This window comes from Antechinus flavipes, chromosome 2, assembly GCF_016432865.1.
Source record: "Antechinus flavipes isolate AdamAnt ecotype Samford, QLD, Australia chromosome 2, AdamAnt_v2, whole genome shotgun sequence".
Lineage (NCBI taxonomy): Eukaryota > Metazoa > Chordata > Mammalia > Dasyuromorphia > Dasyuridae > Antechinus > Antechinus flavipes.
The window spans coordinates 500,831,028-500,850,365 of record NC_067399.1 but is presented as its reverse complement, the minus strand read 5'-3'; positions in this window follow the sequence as shown (position 1 = coordinate 500,850,365).

The following is a 19,338-nucleotide window of genomic DNA, read 5'->3' as shown; positions in this document are numbered from 1 at the left end:
AAAGATATTTTTATTAAGGATAATGACAAAAATAAGGCAATATAACAAAATGTTTAGGATGCAGTCAAAGTAGTCCTTATGGGAAAAAAAATTATATCTCTATGTACTTTTATTGCCATAAAAGAAAGAACAGATTGACAAATTGAGAATACAACTTTAAAAAAATCCTAGAAAACTATCAAATCAAGAAACTACAATAAATATGAAAATCAAGGAAGAGATTAACAAGTGAAAGGAAAAAATCCCATATTGTATTAATAATATAAATAATATCTGCTTTTTTTGGAGGGGGGAATAGATAAACAATTAGTTAATTTAATCAAAAACAAGAGAGAAAAAATCAAATTATAAGTACCAAAAATGAAGCAAGAGAATTCACTACAAAGAAAGAAATAAGTATTACTCTTTTTGCCCAGTCATATTCCAATAAAACTGAGAATGAAATAAAAGAATATTTACAAAAATATAGAATGTTCAGATTAACATAAGAAATTAAAAATTTAGAAAACTCAATCTTAAAAAGAGACATTGTATAAGACATAAATAAACTCCCAAAAGAGAACAAAATAACCAGATGAATTCATAAGCTAAATTTATCAAATTTTCAAAAAAAAAGACTTTTAATATTTTGAAACTATTTGCAAAAGAAGAAATCCTACTATATTCTGTCTATGATATAAACATGGTCTTGACACCTAAACCGGGAAGTGTCAAAACAGAAAAAAAAAATTAACTACAAACCAACTACAGACTAATGAATATATATAATGCAAAATTTTTAAATGAAACATTAGTAAAGAGATTATAATAACATGTCACAAAGATCATATGGCACAATCAGATTGGATTTATATTAAGAATGGAGGACTATTTTAATATTAGGACAACAATAAACTTAATTAACTTTATTAATAACAAAAACAATAAAGAACATATGATTATATCAGTAAATGCAGACCAACTTTTGACAAATTACATAATCCATATTTATTATATTCACCAACCGAACATAAGAATAAAAAGATCTTTCTTTAACATGATTAATAGGATATATAACCAAGAGCCAGCATCAAATGTAATAGAGATAAATCAGAATTCTTTCCAATAAGATAGATGTGAAATTAGGATGTCCATTGTGACCTATTTTATTTGATATAGTGCTAGAAATTATAGCCAAAAAAAAAGAAAAGAAAAGAAAATGAAGGAAAATGTTAAAGAAAAAACAGAATTATTACTCTCTGCAGATAATATGATAGTGTATTTAGAAAACTCTAAATTCTACTAGTCAGTAACATTAAACACTCAGTATGTGCCAAGTTCTGGGGATACAGTGAAAAGCAAAAGACAGTTCTTTCTCTCAAGGACTTCAGCTAATGAGAGAGATGACATGAAAATACAACACACTATAGACAGGATAAATTGGAGAAAATCAACAAAATTAAGGGAGATTAGGAAAGGTTTCCTGTAGAAAGTGACATTTTTCCCCACTGGTGAAGCCTCTAGGGTTAAGTGACTTGCCCAGATTCATACAGCTAGCTAATGTCGGAAGTCAGATGCAACTCAGGTCCTCCTGACTCCAGGACTCTAGCCACCGTACCGCTTAGCTGCCCCAGAAAGTAAGGTTTTAACTAGGACTTGAAGGAAGCCAGGGAAGTCAATAGGTGGAGGTGAGGAAGGAGAGAATTCCCGGCACGGCAGACAGCCAGAGAAAACGTCCGGAGTTGGAACAGCCAGGAGGCCGGCGTGTAACGCAGAATGTGGGGGTTTAAGGGAGGAGTACAAAGTGTAAGGAGACCGGAGAGGTACAAGAAACTGGGTCACACAGGGCTCTGAATGCCAAACAGAAGATTTTACATTTGATCCCCAAAGGGACAGAGAGCCACCGGAGTTCGCTGAGCGGTGTGCTTGCAGGGAGGGAGGAACGACCCGGACAGACCCGCACTGACGGCTCAGTAAGGGAGGCGTTTGAGGCCGGACCAAGCCTCAGTGCGCAATGGCGCAGGCCATTGCACTAGTACAGAGGCCGTGAGGGTCTGCTCCTCCGTGAGGGTCGCAGTGTCAGAGGACAGAAGGGGGCCTATTTGAGTGATGCTGCAAAAGTGAAATCAGAGCTCGGCAACGGATTGGCTATGGGGGTGAGACAGTATGGAGCTGAGGACTCCTAGCTTGGGAGAATGGGGGAGCCTTCAGCAGAAACAGGGAAGGTGACAGAGGGGAAGTCTCGGGAGGAAAGAAAATGACTTCTGTTTTGGAGAGGTCGTTTAAGATGTCTATGAGATATCCAGTTCTAGATGTCTAATGGTTAGTTAGAGATCCAAGACTGGAGGTCATGGAAAGGATGGATAAATAAATCTGAGACGCGCATAGAAATAATTATTGACTCCAAGGACGTGATGAGATCACCAAATTAAAAAATATGTAGAAGCAGAAAAAGGGGCATTGAACAGAGCCCTGAGGAACCCCTCGTAGTTAGAGGGCATGATCTGCTTGAGAAAACAGCAAAGGAGATTGAGAACAACCATCCCACAGGTAGAAGGAAAACTAGGAGAGCGCAGTGATCCTAAAACTGCAGAGAAGAGAGTGTCAGGATCGGGAAGGATGGTTTTGAAGGCTGCAGAGAGGTTGAGTAGCATTTAAAAAAGGCAATTAGATTCGGCAGCTAGGAAATTGTTAGTAAAGGAACAGTTTACTTGAACAATGAGTCAGAAACAATAAGAACAGAGTGAGAGGAAAGGAAGAGAAGACGTTTACTGGAGATAGCCTTTAGGAGGAGATAGGCAGGATTATGGGCCGGGGATATTTATTGTCCTAAAGATTTATTGAGGAAAAGGGAGAAATAGGCATGTAGGCAGCCATAGACATGGAGAGAATGAGACAGATGAGAGAGCGAGGACAATGGAGGCAGATAGTATGGGATCACTTATAGATGCAGAGGCAAACCTCGGAACCCTCTTAACATGATGCAGAAGGCTCTGGGTGATAGGAGATGGGGAGGATGGGAAAAGAGGTAGTTCTAGAGAATGGCTCCTATTTTTTTAAAAGAAAAGATTGAGCAAATATCTCAATAGAGAGGGTAGAAGGAAGGGAAGCCAAGGGAGGATTGAAGAGGGATAACCTTTGGAAGAGTTGGTGGGTGAGTGGATCAGTGGATTAGTTAGTGAAGGATTGCCTTGCATCACTGAGTACCTAGTTCAGGTCATCTATCATAATTTGTAGTGGACCAAGTCAGCATAGTTCTAATGATTTTTTTCCTAGAAAATTATGTATAGAGCAAACTCAGAAGATGATAGGAGTGATCCAAGGCTTCTGAAGCTTGACAGGGAACAGAGATGAAATAAAGGCACAAAGGACTCAAAAGAAGAGGAACTATTTCACCAAGCGGTCAAGATGAGGAAGAAGGGTAATGTAGCCAATGCAGGTACATTGACTTGGGAAAGAATAGAGGGGTTGAAAAAAGTGGAGATCTTGGTATGAATAAAAAAACAGGATTTAGCCCAAAGAAATCTTAAAGGAGGGAAAGGGACTCCCATGTGCAAAAATGTTTGTGACAGCTCTTTTTGTAGGGGCAAGAAACTGGAAACTGAGTAGATGTCCATCAATTGGAGAATGGCTGACTAAGTTGTGGTATATGAATGTTATAGAATATTATTGTTCTGTAAGAAACGACCAACAGGACGATTTCAGAGAGGCCTAGAGAGATTTATAGGAACTGATGCTGAGTGAAATGAGCAGAACCAGGAGATCATTGTACCCAGCAACAACAAGACTATATGATGATTAATTCTGATGGACATGACTCTCTTCAACAATGAGATGATTCAAACCAGTTCCAATTATTCAGTTAAGAAAAAGAGCCGTCTATACGCAGAGAGAAGACCCTGAGAATTGAGTGTGGACCACAATATAACATTCTTACTTTTTCTGTTGTTTGCTTGCATTTTGTTTTCTTTTGCAGTTTTTTTCTTCCTTCTTGGTTGGATTTAACATATATATATATATTTTTTAATTTTATTTTATTTAATAATAACTTTGTATTGACAGAATCCATGCCAGGATAATTTTTACACGACATTATCCCTTGCAATCACTTATGTTTCGTTTTTTCCCCTCCCTCCCTCCTCCCCCCCCCCCAGGATGGCAAGCAGTCCTTTATATGTTAGGATTTAACATATATTTTAACATATTTAATGTATTGGATTACCTGCCATCTAGGGAAGGGGGTGGGAGAAAAGAAGGGGAAATTTAGAACAGAAGATTTTGCAAGGGTCAATGTTGAAAAATTACCCATGCATATGTTTTGTAAATAAAAAGCCTTCAATAAAAAAAAGAAAGAAAGAAAAAGGGGAAAAAAGGGGAAAAACCCAGTATTTGGCGCTGCGAGGCAGAAGGAGAAGTAGAGTGACAACAGATAATGAGTAGGTAGAGCATTTTAGGCTTGTGACATGGAAGTGATGCATTTGTGGGTGATGACAAGAGCAAGGGAATGACCTACTAATTTCATGTGGGGTTGAGGTAGAATGGAGGAGCAAGCCATACAAAAGGGGCAAGTTGAGAAATTGTGAAAATAGAGTGTTTGAAAGAGTATTAATATGTAGGTTGAAGTCTCCCAATATGAGGGAAGGAGTTGAGAAATAGAGAAAGGTTGTGAGCCAGAAAAGAAGCAAAGCATCATGGAAGATAGTAGACAATAGTTATCAGAATCTTGTTTTTTTTGTGATAGATATTAAGTGAAGGTCAATAGAGGAGATGTTATGAAATGATGGTGGTAAAGAGAGAATATGGAATGACAATGGAGAGCTTAGAGTGTTCCAACTCTCCCACCTTGAATAGTGAGTCAGTGGGGAATTAGTGAAACAATAGTAACAGCAATATTATATGAACGACTGTGAATGACTTAGTTATTTTCAGAAATCCAAAGATAATTCTAAAAGACTTATGATGAAAAATGCTATCCACTTCCAGAGAAAAAACTGATGCAGTCTGATTGCAGATCAGGACATACTTGTGAAATTTTCTTTTTTTTTTTTTCTTGTTTTTGTTTTTGTTTTAGTCTGTGTTCTTTTTTGCAGCATTATTAATATGGAACTATGTTTTGCATGACTGTATTTGTATAATCTTTATCAAAGTGTTTGCTTCCATAAGGACAAAGGAAGAGAAGGAGAAGGAGGGAATTTGGAATTCAAAAAGGATTTTAAAAGAAATGTTAAAATTGTTTTTACATGTAATTGAGAAAAAATAAAATAAAAACATTCTAAAAATGATAATTTTACTGTTTAATTTATTTAGTGTTATATCAACTTATCAAAATACTATTTTATAGAACTGAAAAAAGTTTTATCTGGAGGCCAATGGTTTTAAGGGAAAAAAAAAAGTGGGAAGAAAGAGAGCCTAGTAGTATCAGACCTCAAACTATATTACAAAGCAGTAATCATCAAAACAATTTTCTACTGGCTTAAAAAAAAAGATTCATAACTAGAACATATTAGGCATATAAAATACAGAGAGATATGGACAAATTAGCTAACTCTTTGAAAAACAATAAAGATTCTTGTTACTGAGGTTTGGACTCACTAATTCATTTAAAAACTCCTGAAAAAACTGGGAAGCAATATAGTAGAAATTACCTTGTACCTTATACCAAAATAAACTTCAGATGGATATATGATATAAAGTTCACATCATCAACAAATTGGGGAAACCGGGGAAAAATTATTTTTCTGATATATGAAGAGGGAGAGAATTCATGACCAAATAAGAAATAGAGAAGATCACAAAAGTAAAATGGATAATTTTGATTAAATAAAATTTAAAATGTTTTCACAAAATAAAGTCAGCTAAAATTAATAGGGAAATAGTTAAATGGGAAAAAATAATCTTTGCAGAAAGATCCTCTAATAAAAATCTCATTTCCAAGACATATAAAGGACAGATTAAAATTTAGAAATAAAGAGCCATTCCCTAATTGATAAATGGGAAATTTATCCCAAAGAATATAGAGACATTTTTCAAAGGTAGAAAACCAAGGTAACAAGAACCATATTAAAAAAAAAGATTCTAAATTACTAATAATTAGAAAAATGAAAATTAAAACAATTGTATTTCCACTTCACACCTGGGAAAGCTGACAAAAAGAAAAGGACAAATATTGGAAGGATTATGAAAAAATAACATTGGTGCACTGCTGGAGAAGCTGTAAAATGATCTAACTATTTTGAAAAGCAATTTGAAATTATGAAAAGTTGCTAAAGAATTTATACCCTTTGCCTCAGCTATACCTTTGCTAATCTCATATTCTCTTCCTCCAAAGAAAATCAAGGAAGAGTAAAAGACTAAGTTACAAAAATATTTATAGCAGCTTCCTTCCTCCCTTCTTCCTTTTCCCTTTCTTCCTTCCTTCCCTCACTCCTTTCTTTCTTGCTTGCTTTTCTTTTTCTCTTGCTTCTTTGTTCCTTCCTCCCTTTTCTTCTCCTTCCTTCCTTTATTTCCTTCTCCCTCCCTTCCTCTCTACCTCTTTTCTTCTCATCTTCCCTTCCTCCCTCCTTTCTTTCCTCCCTCCCTTCCTTCCTTCCTTCCTTCCTTCCTTCCTTCCTTCCTTCCTTCCTTCCTTCCTTCCTTCCTTCCTTCCTTCCTTCCTTCCTTCTCATTTCAGTTCTCTTGCCTCAGTCTATCCTTGAGTAATTAATATTCTCCAGCTATATAGTTTTATCTTGCTTTGCATAAAGTTTGTTTTGTAATTCTGTTAACATAATTCCTGCTTGTGCTTAAGCAGATAGACTCTTAAGTATTTTATATTTTCTGTAGTTATTTTAAATGAAATTTCTCTTTTTATCTCTTTCAGCTGGATTTTGTTGGTAATACTTAAGATGTGCCTTAAATGTAGTTTTAAGCTTTAATAGCTAAAGACTAAAAAAATGCTAATGACTTATATGGTTTTGTTTTATATCCTGTAACTTTACTGAAATTAATTTTTCAATGAGTTTTTAAGTTGACCCTGATAGAGTTCTTTAAGTAAATCATCATATCGCTTGCAAAAATTAATGCTTTTTCTTTTTTCTTGGTCTATGATTATTCTCTTAACTTCATTTTTTGTTTTCTTGCTTGAGCTAGCATTTCTTGCATTATGTTGAATTATAATTCTTTACTTTTGATCTTTTATTATCTATGAAGGGAATAAATTAGAGGCCTTTCCAAAAAGATTTTATATTTTTGTACGTATTAATTTAATATTGTCAGGTCAATTGGCACATAATAGAGCAAAATAGTTCCTAAATAGTTTCTTTTTTATTGATTGTGAGTTTGCTTTTTCATTTTTGATATTGATAATTTGATTTTCTTCTTTTAAAAATCAAATGAATTAATTATTCATATTTTATTATGTATCACCTGTTTTATCATTTTGAAAGCAGCTCCTAATTTTATTTATTCTTTTTTTTTTCAGTTTTTTTTAACCATCTTTTTTGATTGTCAGGATTTCTAGTTTGGTGTTCAATTAAGAGAGGGTTTAATTTGTTGGTTTTCTAGGGTTATTTTTTTTAAAAGCTGCACTCCTAATTTATTGATCTGTTCTATTTCTTTTTAATTGATGAAAGTGTTTAGAAATATAAATTTTCCTTTAAGGATTACTTTGGCTGCATCTTCCAAATTTTGGTATGTTGCAAGCTATTGTTTCTATGATTTGTTCTTTCACCCACACATTCTTTAGGATTAAGTTATTTAGTCTCCAATTAATTTTTAATAATTTTTTCAACAGTCCTTTATTTTATTGTAGTTTGGTCCATAAAAATTCATTTGCTATTTTTGATTTCTAATATTTCATTTTAATACTTAATATTTCAGATTTTTCTGTATTTGTTTTTGAGATTTTTATACCTTAATATGTGTTCAGTTTTTGCATGGCACTTTTACACACACACACACACACACACACACACACAATCTATATACAGACATAAATATACATTAGAGTATTGCAGAGAGATACATTGCATATATATTAAAGTGCTATGCATAGTACATATATACCAGAATATATGTGTGTATATATATATGTATATATATATATATATATATATATATATACATATGCACATATACATACATATGTGTGTGTGAAAGTGCCATGCACAGCTTCATTTCTCCCAAGAAGTTCAATTCTAGTTGAATTTTTGCCTATGTTTTATTTTGCTTTGAGGCTTTGCTTATAGATGTTTTTGGAGTCAATATTTTCTCGTTTTGTGTCTTAAGTATTCCTATTACCATAATAGGTCTTTATCGTAGAATTCTTTTTTGTTTGATAATTACTATAGTTTACTTTCTGACTTCAGACTTTATTTTAGGAATATGCTCAGTGTACTTCTAGAGGGAATATCCGGGTCAAGCTTGTATCCTCTTAATTCCTTTTTTTTTTTTTTTTTTTTTGTTTTATTAGGATATTAAATGTTATATTATTCCAGAATCTCAAGGACGGCTAAGTCTGGGAAGCTGAAAGTCTGAATGGTCTGAACTAGGGTAAAGTCTGCTCACTGCTCTCCTGATCTGCGCTCTACAAGTTCTTGATCTGGATTTATGTATGAACAACATACCTGTGCATCTGCTCCTGGAGTCCTAGTGTACTGATGGGACTCAGTAATTATCAGTGAAGTGGAAAGTTCTGAAGGTTCAGAATGAGAGAACCTCAAGTTCCCCTTTGGTCAGTGATTCCTGCCCTGGTTTTTCTGCTGCAGGTTTCAGACTGGATTGGAGGCTGGAACTGAGTCTTTCTCTTCCCCTGGAGCCAAAGCTGGACATCTACAGTTTGCTTCTGGACTTGCTCCTCCCACAGACCACCTGAGGGCCTCCAGCTGCTTCTTACTTTGCAATGACATGTCTCTTCTCCCTGGGATCTCTGACTCCCAAGCCAGCGTGAACAACAGAGCCGGCACTCTCAAATGGGTCTGGGACTTCTTGCTCTGGTGGATAACTATGGTCTTCTTTCAGTGTCCGTATCATTAAACTGTGGCGTGCTCCTGGCTAGGACTCATCCCCAGGATCTGCAGATCCTTCTGTCTTTCTATGCTGATCTGGGCTGGGAAAATGGATCACTGTGGGGTTTTTCTTGGATTCTTGGATTTCAGAACTTATTCTTGTGTGCTTTCTCTATTCTTGTGGAGGAATAGAGCTCAGTTGTACCTTTTCCTAGTATTCCACCATATGACTCTACTTCTTGACCAAATGTTAGAACTTAATTATTTGAGGAAAATTATTCAGCTATTCATATTCTTTGGCTCAGCAATACAACACTGTGCTGTATACCTCAATGAGGTCAAAGTTATAAAGAAAGCCCTCATATATACCAAAGCATCCATAGCAACCTATTTAAAAATCTTTTTTATGGTAGCATCTGCTTCTGGGTCTGTAGCCACAGCTATTAAAGACTGGGAAAGAATTCTTGCCACCAAAGTATTTGGTATTGTCAAATGGTAAGCATCAAATATAGACAGGGTTTTAGCAGTGGAAATGATTTTAAAGAAGATGCATTACGGTATCATTTTGCTTCTACATTCTAAGAATCAGGAGATATTTCCTCTGGAAATGAAGTTGAACCTCTTCTATGTATTATATTCTTCTATTTGGGATGTGAACTCTGTGAAAGCACCACTCTCTTGCTTTTCTATATGGGTATCCAGTACTTAGCAGAGTGCTTTGCATATAGCAAATTTTTAATAATTTTAAAAAAAATTCATTCATTTTTCAACCAGCAAAAGGGGAGCTGCTCCAGGAGATCTGTTTTCTATATAGAGGGCTAAATCTCAGACTCCTGAGCTTGGAATTACTTGTGAGACAACTTCCCAAGCTAGCATTGCCCTTAGCTGGCTAAATGGCTAGATTCTGGGATTGTGCTATTTTTCTCTCTGGAAGACTGGGGTTCAGGAATTCTCACCATTCCTCACCTGGTTCCCCTCTGTGTTGTGGCCATATGGTTGAGACAGCTTTGCCTTTGTTTCTGGATGGCTAGTACCTAGAACTCAACATTGTCTGGGAACTCTCCTCTCGGGCCACATGATAAGCACATGAAACCTCCAAGTGTCTTTTGACCAAAAACAACCACTAGTTATTGGGGGTAACTGGACTCGCTAGGACAATGTCTCTCCTAGCTCAGCTCTGACTTCAGGGTTTCACAGACAAGCTGAAATGAGTGAAAAAAGAGTCAAGAGGATCCCTTCATTCCTGCGGAGTGGCCAGCACCAGGGAGCGGCTCTACCACACCAATTCCTGCCATTAGAGTCCCAACCAACCCAATTACTCCAACCCACGTAACACAAGTACTTGCCCATATTTTCTGCTAGGAAGACACACAAAGAGGGCACTAGTATTTGAGGTTCAAGAAAGGCTTTTCAGGCAAAAGACTCTTGAGCTAAGTCTTAAAGGAAGAGAGGGATTCTATGAGGAGAGAGGGCACTCTTGGCCTTGGGGATGGCCAGGGCAAAGGCACAAAGGTGAGAGATGCAGCACCAGATATTGTGGAACTGAGAGGATGAAAGGCTTGAGTGGAATCTAGGGAGAGCCATGTGGAGTGAGTCTGGAAAGCTGTTCTTCCATTCCATGAATGTTCACCATTCATTACGGCGTGACGTCCACTTGGAAGTGAAAAGAGTAGCTTTATTTGAGTAATGTATTTATCACCTTCAACATTCACTAAGAATATCTACATATCTGAAGTAAGTAGCAGTGGATAAAACACCAGGTCTGCAGTGGGGATGAGTTCAAATCTGGCCTCAGACATGTACTGACTGTGTGATCCTGGGCAAGTCATTTAATCCCTATTTGCCTCCATTTCTCATCTGTAAAATGGGGACACACCGGAGAAGAAAATGACAAATAACTCCAGTATCTTTGCCTAGAAAACCTTTCCTAGAGTTGGGTGTGATTGGACCACAACAATGTGTGTGTATACAGTAACATCCCTATGTGTAAAACCTATTACAGAGGGAAGCTTGCTGGTATGATACAAGCAATGGATTGTCTGAGTCAGGGTAGATTGGTGGAAAGGGCTAGATTTGGAGAAAGAATTTGAACCACGTTAAAATCCTGCCTCCAAACCTTTCTATCTGGGTGATCACAAGTCATTTTAACCTCTCTGATTCTCAGTTTCCTCATCTGTAAAATGGGAGTAATGACACCTATGTATTTCTGTGAAGATCCAATGAGATTCTGCTGTGTGTAAAATGCTTGGCAAATCTTGAAGTAGGGGTTCTTCACTTTTTGGGTCATGAAAATCTTTGGGAGATTGGTAACATCCGTAGATCTCTCCTCAGAATAATGTTTTTAAATTCATAAAATAAAATCTCTAATATCACCGAGGAAACCAATTATATTGAAATTTAGCTACTCAAATATTGTATTTACAGATTCATAGCTCCTTGGTAATGGGATCTGTGTCAAAGAATCCCAGTTTTCTGGACTTTCTCTGCTGTGTATGTCACAGACGTCCTCCTGGAAGTTCACTCCCCTGCAGACTTCTCCCTTGGGAAGATGTTTTGCCTCTGCATCCCATTCCGGAAGCTCCATGTCTTCATTCTATACTTCTTACTTTCCAAAAAGTCAGATTATGATGTTAGGATGATTTTCAAAGTCTCTGAAATGTCCCTTCCAAGAGGATTCCTCATGTACTGGTCAGACCCATTTATGGGATGACTCTTTCCATTAGACTGGAAGTACCTTGGGGACAGATGCTACTTTTTGGCTTGTACTTGCATTCCCAACACTAAGCACTTGATAAATATTCACTGACTGACTTGACTTGACCTTGTGTACTATTTCTCTGCTAGAGAAAGGGGGGAAGTCTGAGATCTCAGTTTCTTGGGTTGGCAGCTCCTGCCCACAAGAAGCTTCCCTCTTCAACAGAAAGACTCATCTTCCGGAATTTAAATCTGGCCTCAGACACTTACTATCTGTGTAACCCTGGAAAAGTCACTTTTCCTTGACTCAGTTTCCTCATCTGTATAATGGGCTGCAAAAGAAATGGCAAACCATTTTAGTGTCTTTGCCAAGAAAATCTTAAACAGGGTCATGAAGAATCAGGTTGAAATACCTAAACATTGACAATAACAAAAGTAAAATGAGAGAGTCACACAGTTTGGCTTCCATAGCAGCAGTATCAAGGGGATTCTCCTCATATTCCCTACCTCACAGAATAGGAACACAGGGTTAAGGATGCTCATGCGCCCTGATCCAGAGTTTAGGGGTGAACAAAGTGCTTTGAAAACTCTAAAGAAATCCATGCAATCATCATTCTCTGTTGTTACCCTATCATCATGCTCCCAGTGCCCAGGACGGTGTCAACTGAGGATGCTAATTCAGCAAGGAGACAGAGGGAGCTACTCTGCTCGAGACAGTAACCTAGGAAGTGGGAGAAAGGAAGAGAAATGAATCTTAACTGCTGCAGAGTGATTGAGCAACAGACCCCACTCCTCCCTCCACTCTGCGATAGCTTTCTGGTATTGCTTTCTCCTTGACTCACTGCTAATTATAACCCCTTAGAGCAAATCAGGCACCAGTAAGATTCAGAAGAACTTGGTTTGCATTTTTATCATCTCTTAAATGAGGACCTTGGATTAGAAGAATTCTAAATTTCCTACCAGCTCTAACATTCTGTGACATCTGTTTAAAACTTCTTTTTGACTTATGAAATCATAAGATAGGCTTTTCCTGGTTTTGAAAACATTTATTTTTAAAAAGACATTTATTGCTTAAAGTTTTTTTGTAGGGGGAGCAGAACCAAGATGGTGGAGAGTAGACAGGTCTTTATTTGAGCTCCTCCCAGTGTCCCTCAGATCAACACAAAATCAGGCCTCTGAATGGGTTTTGGAGTGACAGAACCCACCAATATTTGGAGTGTAACAAATTTCCAGAAGATGATACTTTGGAAGAGTTCAGAAAACGTTTTGATTGGGCAGGGGGAGAGGCTGCTGAGGGCAGATTGAAGCACAAGGAGCCCTGGGTAGGGAACCAGGGCTTTGTGGGTCTAGCATCAGGAAATTTCCTGAGGATCTCTGAGGCTTACACTTACTCCCATGATGACAAAACATTGATCCTTACTCAACAAGGATGTTTCTGCAACTTGGCAGAAAATTTATCGTGCACCAAAGGTCAAGGTGGCCCTCTCGACAGAATCCCATACCCTTATACATATATTTTCAATTCATTGAAAAACAGAATTTGTGAAAAGGAAAAAAAATGCAATGAACAAAACACCTCATTTAAAAGTTCAATCAGTCAAATGCAAAAGGAGATAAAAAAGCTAACTGAAGAAACTAATTCATTAAAAATTAGAATTGAACAAATGAAAGTGAATGATTCAATAAGATTTTTTAAAATTTATTTTTTCCAATTGCATGTAACAATTTTAACCATTTTCTTTAGAATTTTAAGTTGCAAATTCTCTTCCTCTTCTCCTTCCTCCCTTCCCCCCCCATTGAGCAATTTGATGTATGTATACATATGCAGTTTATATGCATAAACATATTTCCATATTAGTTATGTTATGAGAGAAAATAGATTAAAAGATATGAAAAATAAAGTTAAAAAGCAGTATGCTTCAGTCTTCATTGAGAGTTAATCAATTTTTTTCTTTCTTGTCTTCTTACACCTTACATTCACCTAGCCACTTTCCCAACTCTTTGATTCAGTGACATTGGTCTTAATAGTCCCATAACAAGATACTCCAACTCCAACTTATTTCCTTTTCCCAGGTTATCACCCATACCTAGCATGCTCTTTCTCTTCATCTCTGCTTCTAGGCTTCTTCCAAATCCTGGCTACAATTCCTGCCTTTGCCAGGAAGCCCTTTCTGATATAACAAAAAGGGAACTCCCATTCCAAATAGCTACAAAATGCATAAAGTATCTCAGGATTGACCTACCAAAGTAAACAAAAGGATAATATAAATTCAATTATTCTTAAAGAAATAGAGATTGTTGGTGGAGTTGTGAACTGATCCAACCATTCTAGACAGCAATTTGGAATGATGCCCCAAAGGTTAAAAAACTATTCAAACCCTTTGATCCAATGATACCACTATAAGGTTTGTATACCAAAGAGATCATAAAAAGGGAAAAGCATTAACATGAACAAAAATATTTATAGCATACTAATCAAATTCCCAAGAATTTATTTTACTGACCTAGAAAAAATAATAACAAAATTCATCTGGAAAAACAAAAGGTCAAGAATTTCAGGGGAATTAATGAAAAAAAAAATCAAATGAAGGTAGCCTAGCTGTACCAGATCTAAATCTATATTATAAAGCAGTGGTCATCGAAACCATTTGGTACTGGCTAAGAAATAGACTAGTTGATCAGTGGGACAGGTTAAATTCACAGGACAAAATAGTCAATAACTATACAAACCCAAAGACCCCAACTTTTGGGATAAGAATTCACTATTTGACAAAAACTGCTGAGAAAATAGGAAACTAATATGGCAGAAACTAGAAATTGACCATACTTAACAACGTACATCAAGATAAGGGAAAAACGGATTCATGATCTAGACATAAAGAATGAGATTATAACTAAATTGGAAGAACATAGGATAGTTTACCTCTCAGGGCTGTGAAGGAGGAAGGAATTTGTGACCAAAGAAGAACTAGAGATCATTATTGATCACAAAATAGCTAATGTTAATTATATTACATTAAAAAGTTTTTGTACAAACAAAACTAATGCAGAGAAGATTAGAAGGGAAGCAATAAACTGGGCAAACATTTTTACATTCAAAGCTTCTGATAAAGGTTTCATTTCCAAAATATGTAGAGAATTGATACTAATTTATAAGAAATCAAACCATTCTCTGATTGATAAATGGTCAAAGGATATGAACAGACAATTTTCAGATAAAGAAATTGAAGCTATTTCTAGTCATATGAAAAGGTGTTCCAAATCATTATTGATTAGAGAAATGCAAATTAAGACAACTCTGAGATACCACTCAGACACCTGTCAGATTGGCTAAAATGACAGGGAAAGATAATGCGGAATATTGGAGGGAATGTGGGAAAACTGGGACATTGATACATTGTTGGTGGAATTGTGAACACATCCAGTCATTCTGGAGAGCAATTTGGAATTATGCTCAAAAAGTTATCAAACTGTGCATACCCTTTGACCCAGCAGTGTTACTACTGGGCTTATATCCCAAAGAAATCTTAAAGGAGGGAAAGGGATTCACATGTACAAAAATATTTATGGCAGCCCTTTTTGTAGTGGCAAGAAACTGGAAACTGAATTTGCTATGTCTGTTAGAATTGATCATTGTATAGTCCTGCTGTTGCCGTGTATAATGATCTCCTGGCCCTGCTCATTTCACTCAGCATCAGTTCATGTAAGTCTCTCCAAGCCTCTCTGAAATCATCCTGCTGGTCTTTCTTACAGAACAATTGTATTCCATATTATTCATATACCATAATTTATTCAGCCATTCTCCAGTTGGTGCATCCACTCAGTAAATAAAGTGACTAAATTGTTCATACTTTTTGGCCAGAGATTCAGACTCTGGAATTATACCCTGAAGAGGCCACTGATCAGATAGTACCCAAATTATATCAGCATATTTATATCAGCATCTTTTGTAATAACAAAGAATTGGAAACAAAGTAGATGCTCATAGATTGGGGGGTGGCTAAACAAATTGTACTACATAAATGTAATGACAAATGTAAATGAAGATAAAGAAGCATGGAAAGAATGAAGTAATCAGAGCCAAACAGTAATATCCATGATGATTACAACAATTTAAATGGAAAGAACAGTCATACACAAATCAAAATGAATTTTATAAAATTATAAAAAACCAGCATGGTTTCAAAGAAGACATATGAGAGGATAATGCCAGTTCCCTCTTTAGAGAGGTGGAAGATCCATAAGTATTGCCCATTGCACATATTTTCAGTTTTTCAATGCAGTGATTAATCATTTATACTGGATTTTTCTTCTTTTTTTTTTTTTTCTTTCTTTAAGAAATACTATTTATTAAATGGGACAGCTTTCTGGGAAGGGGAAATAGAGGGACACTGGGGGAAAGTATGGTAAGATAAAAACAAAAGATAACAATAATAACTTAAAAATATATATATATTTTAAGTCTTCCCCAATCTCTCTTCTTTCTGATGATTATCTTCCATTTACTTGTTTTATGTTTTGTTTGCACATAGCTTTTTTATAAGTTTTTATATGTTTTCTTTCCAGTAGACTGTGAACTCTGTGAGAGCAGGGACTTTCCTTTTGCCTTTCTTTGTATTTTCATAACTTAATATAGAACCTGGCATATTGTATATGCTTGTGGACTTACTAACTACAGTATGTCAGGACTGTGCTAAGTACTAGAAATTTGAAGGCAAAAATGAAAGTATTTTTTTCTTTAAGAAGTTTACATTCTAGATTGTAGAAGACCAACAGGAATTTTGTAGGTTTCTTGCTAGTACAAGTGCAAGTAAAAAAATAGAATAAATAGGAAATACTTAAAAAATTTTTTTTCTTTTGAACTTAAATACAAAAAGCCAAAAAAAATTTTTTTTCTCCCTCCCTCCTTATCTTGTTTTGAAGATGGCCATCATTAGACATAGATATATATGTGTTTCTTGGTAACATACCCCAAACTGTACAATGTAAGTCAATGGAAAAATAAGATTCAAATTGTCGAAATTTGTTTTATGTCAGCTTTATGGTATCTTACATGTAAGATACACCTACATGAAGTAAGTCAGGGTAAAGGAGCAGAAAGATAGGCAGACAGAAGGAAAAAAATGTCTTGAAATAAAATGTTCTGTGGCATAATAAGTTCTACTTCTTTCTTTTTCCATCCCTACCCTTGCTTGTCTTCAGTTTCATTCCCAAGGACTGTGGGAGTGATTCATCCTGCTCTCCATCTGGGAGCCTTATATAGTGACACATTTTCAGAATCAAACATTGGGACCCATGTTCTGGCCTGGGGCAGGACAGACAATTCTGCCTGTATTTCAGACACCCCTCTCAGAATTCTGCATAGGCTGTAATGTATCTTGATGGGGGCATTTCCCACCCTGAACAAAATCACTTGGATATGAGCTGTGGTCTAACAGGGGGGTTCCCTTCCCTTCTTGTCTCCTCCTTCATTTATGATTTTACTTATCAACTTTGTCTAGCTGCTACAATTGTGTGTGTCTTTCATGTTGGTGTCTACGGGGCAGGATCATCCATTCAGTTAGCAAAGGGGCCTTCGTGAAGTGAGACAAAATGATTGTTGTTATTCAGGGTGCAAGGTCTTTCTAAAGCTAGGTGATAAGGGAAGAGATCTAGACCTACAAGGTCCCTTGAAAGTCAACTAGTCTTCCCCCCTTCCTGCCATTTTATAGATGGGGAAACTGAGGCAGGCATTCATGAGGGAGGTAGCATTCCTGCTTTACCACTAGAAGGCCAAGGTCCAGAGTCCAACTAGCTGAGCCCATATGCTGAGTTCACGGCTGTAGATGTGTATGACGTAGGCGACGATGTGAATCTTAATGTTTCTTCAGCCTGCCTTTCTCCATCTTTGGTGACATGTATATTTTTATTGCAATGCTTACTGACTTGATTCATTCAATTACTATTTGCTGAAATACTGGAATTTCCTTTGTATTTCAATGGTTTCTGGGGAGAGACAGCATGGCACAATGAATAGAGAACCAGCCTCAGAAGCCAATTGAAACATTCTTGCTTTGTCCAGAGACATACAAGCAGTACAGGTTAGAACAGGACTAAGAGGTGCAGTGGATAAAGTGTTGGCCTGGAGTAACTGAGTTCAAATCTGAACTTGGACACTTCCTAGCTGGGTGACTCTGGACAAGTCACTTAACCTTGCTTGCCTCATTTTTCTTGTCTATCAATTGTCCTCCTTGGAGGAAGAAATGACAAACCACTCATTATCTTTAACAAGAAAATGCCAGATTGGGTCAGGAATAGTTGGTCATGACTGAAAACATTCAGCAACAAAAACAATTTGTAGTTTGCTGATTTCTGAGGTGTTTATGCTTCTACTAAAATTTAAAATGGAATTCCTAAGACTATCCCAGTTGGTATTTCAGCTACCTCCGAGTATCTTTCTAATACACCTTCCATGATTATCTGTTGATATCAGTTTATTAGCTAGACTCTATTAGCATTTAGAAAGGTGAATTCTACTAAAGTAGCAAAGGAAAAACAGTAGAACCCATTCCATTCAGCCTGGGATACCCTCTCCTATCAGTACAAAGTCCAGGGGAAAGTTAGAAACTTAAAGATTATATGTGACAAAAAACAATTCATAATTTCTAGTGACTGGAAGTCTTTTGCCCCCTCTGAAGTTCCCCATGGGGATGTTGAAACTTTTGGTGTGTTTTTTTTTGTTTTTCTTTTTGCAAAGTAAAGTTAAGTGACTGGCCTAGGGTCACATAGCTAGTAAATGGTAAGTGATTGAGGCTGTGCCATCTAGCTGCCCCAATGGTGAAATTTTTATTCTGGGTTTCTTCTTGGGGTTCTGAAGCTGCCATCCTTTTTTTGTCCTATGCTTCTGATGCTGAAACTGCTGATGATTGCAAGGAAAGGCTTCCAAATCTCTCTCTGAAGTTTGAAAGGGGACAAGAAAGAAAAAAGATTGAGAATGATTTTTTCCTTCAATGGTTTGTCTGGGATGGTTTCCACCATTAAACTGCTAGGAGCACGAATTATCTTGCTAATTTTATATAAAACTCACAGCATGTGACAGAGTTCACCAACTAATCAGAACAGACTTCCTGTCACATCTAGATGACTTGAACTTGATTGGCTGATTTAATAGATGTATCCAGACTTTGTTCACATGTATTCACCTTTCTTGATTGATTCACTGGAGGTGTTCTCCCCTGATAAAGCATCTTGTTACTTACTTTAAATGTGAGGACTTGATAGATTAACAAAGTCAAATATTACCCTAATATATATAAAGTATGTAAATCACTGTATAAATGAAATATTAACATGATCCCAACATGGTGGAACTTGCTAAGGTTTATGCCCAGTTAGCAAGACTTTGAAGAACCTAGAGTCACACTACCACCACAACAAGGCAACAGAGCTCTGACTACTTGCCAGTTTCTTTCCAACTGTATTTTACTCTACCCTTCTTTATTTACTCTTTGTTCCAGTCATAAATGGATTAATGGTTGGTCCATCCTTATCCTGTTTTCTGCCATATGCATGCATTCAGCTACTTCTCAGCTTAGAAGGCCTCCCTGTAATCTCTTCTTATTGATATCTTTTCCAGACCCAAAGTGCTATCTACTGGTGTCTTTTCTGATTCCCTCAATTAGAAAGGATCCCACCCTCCTTG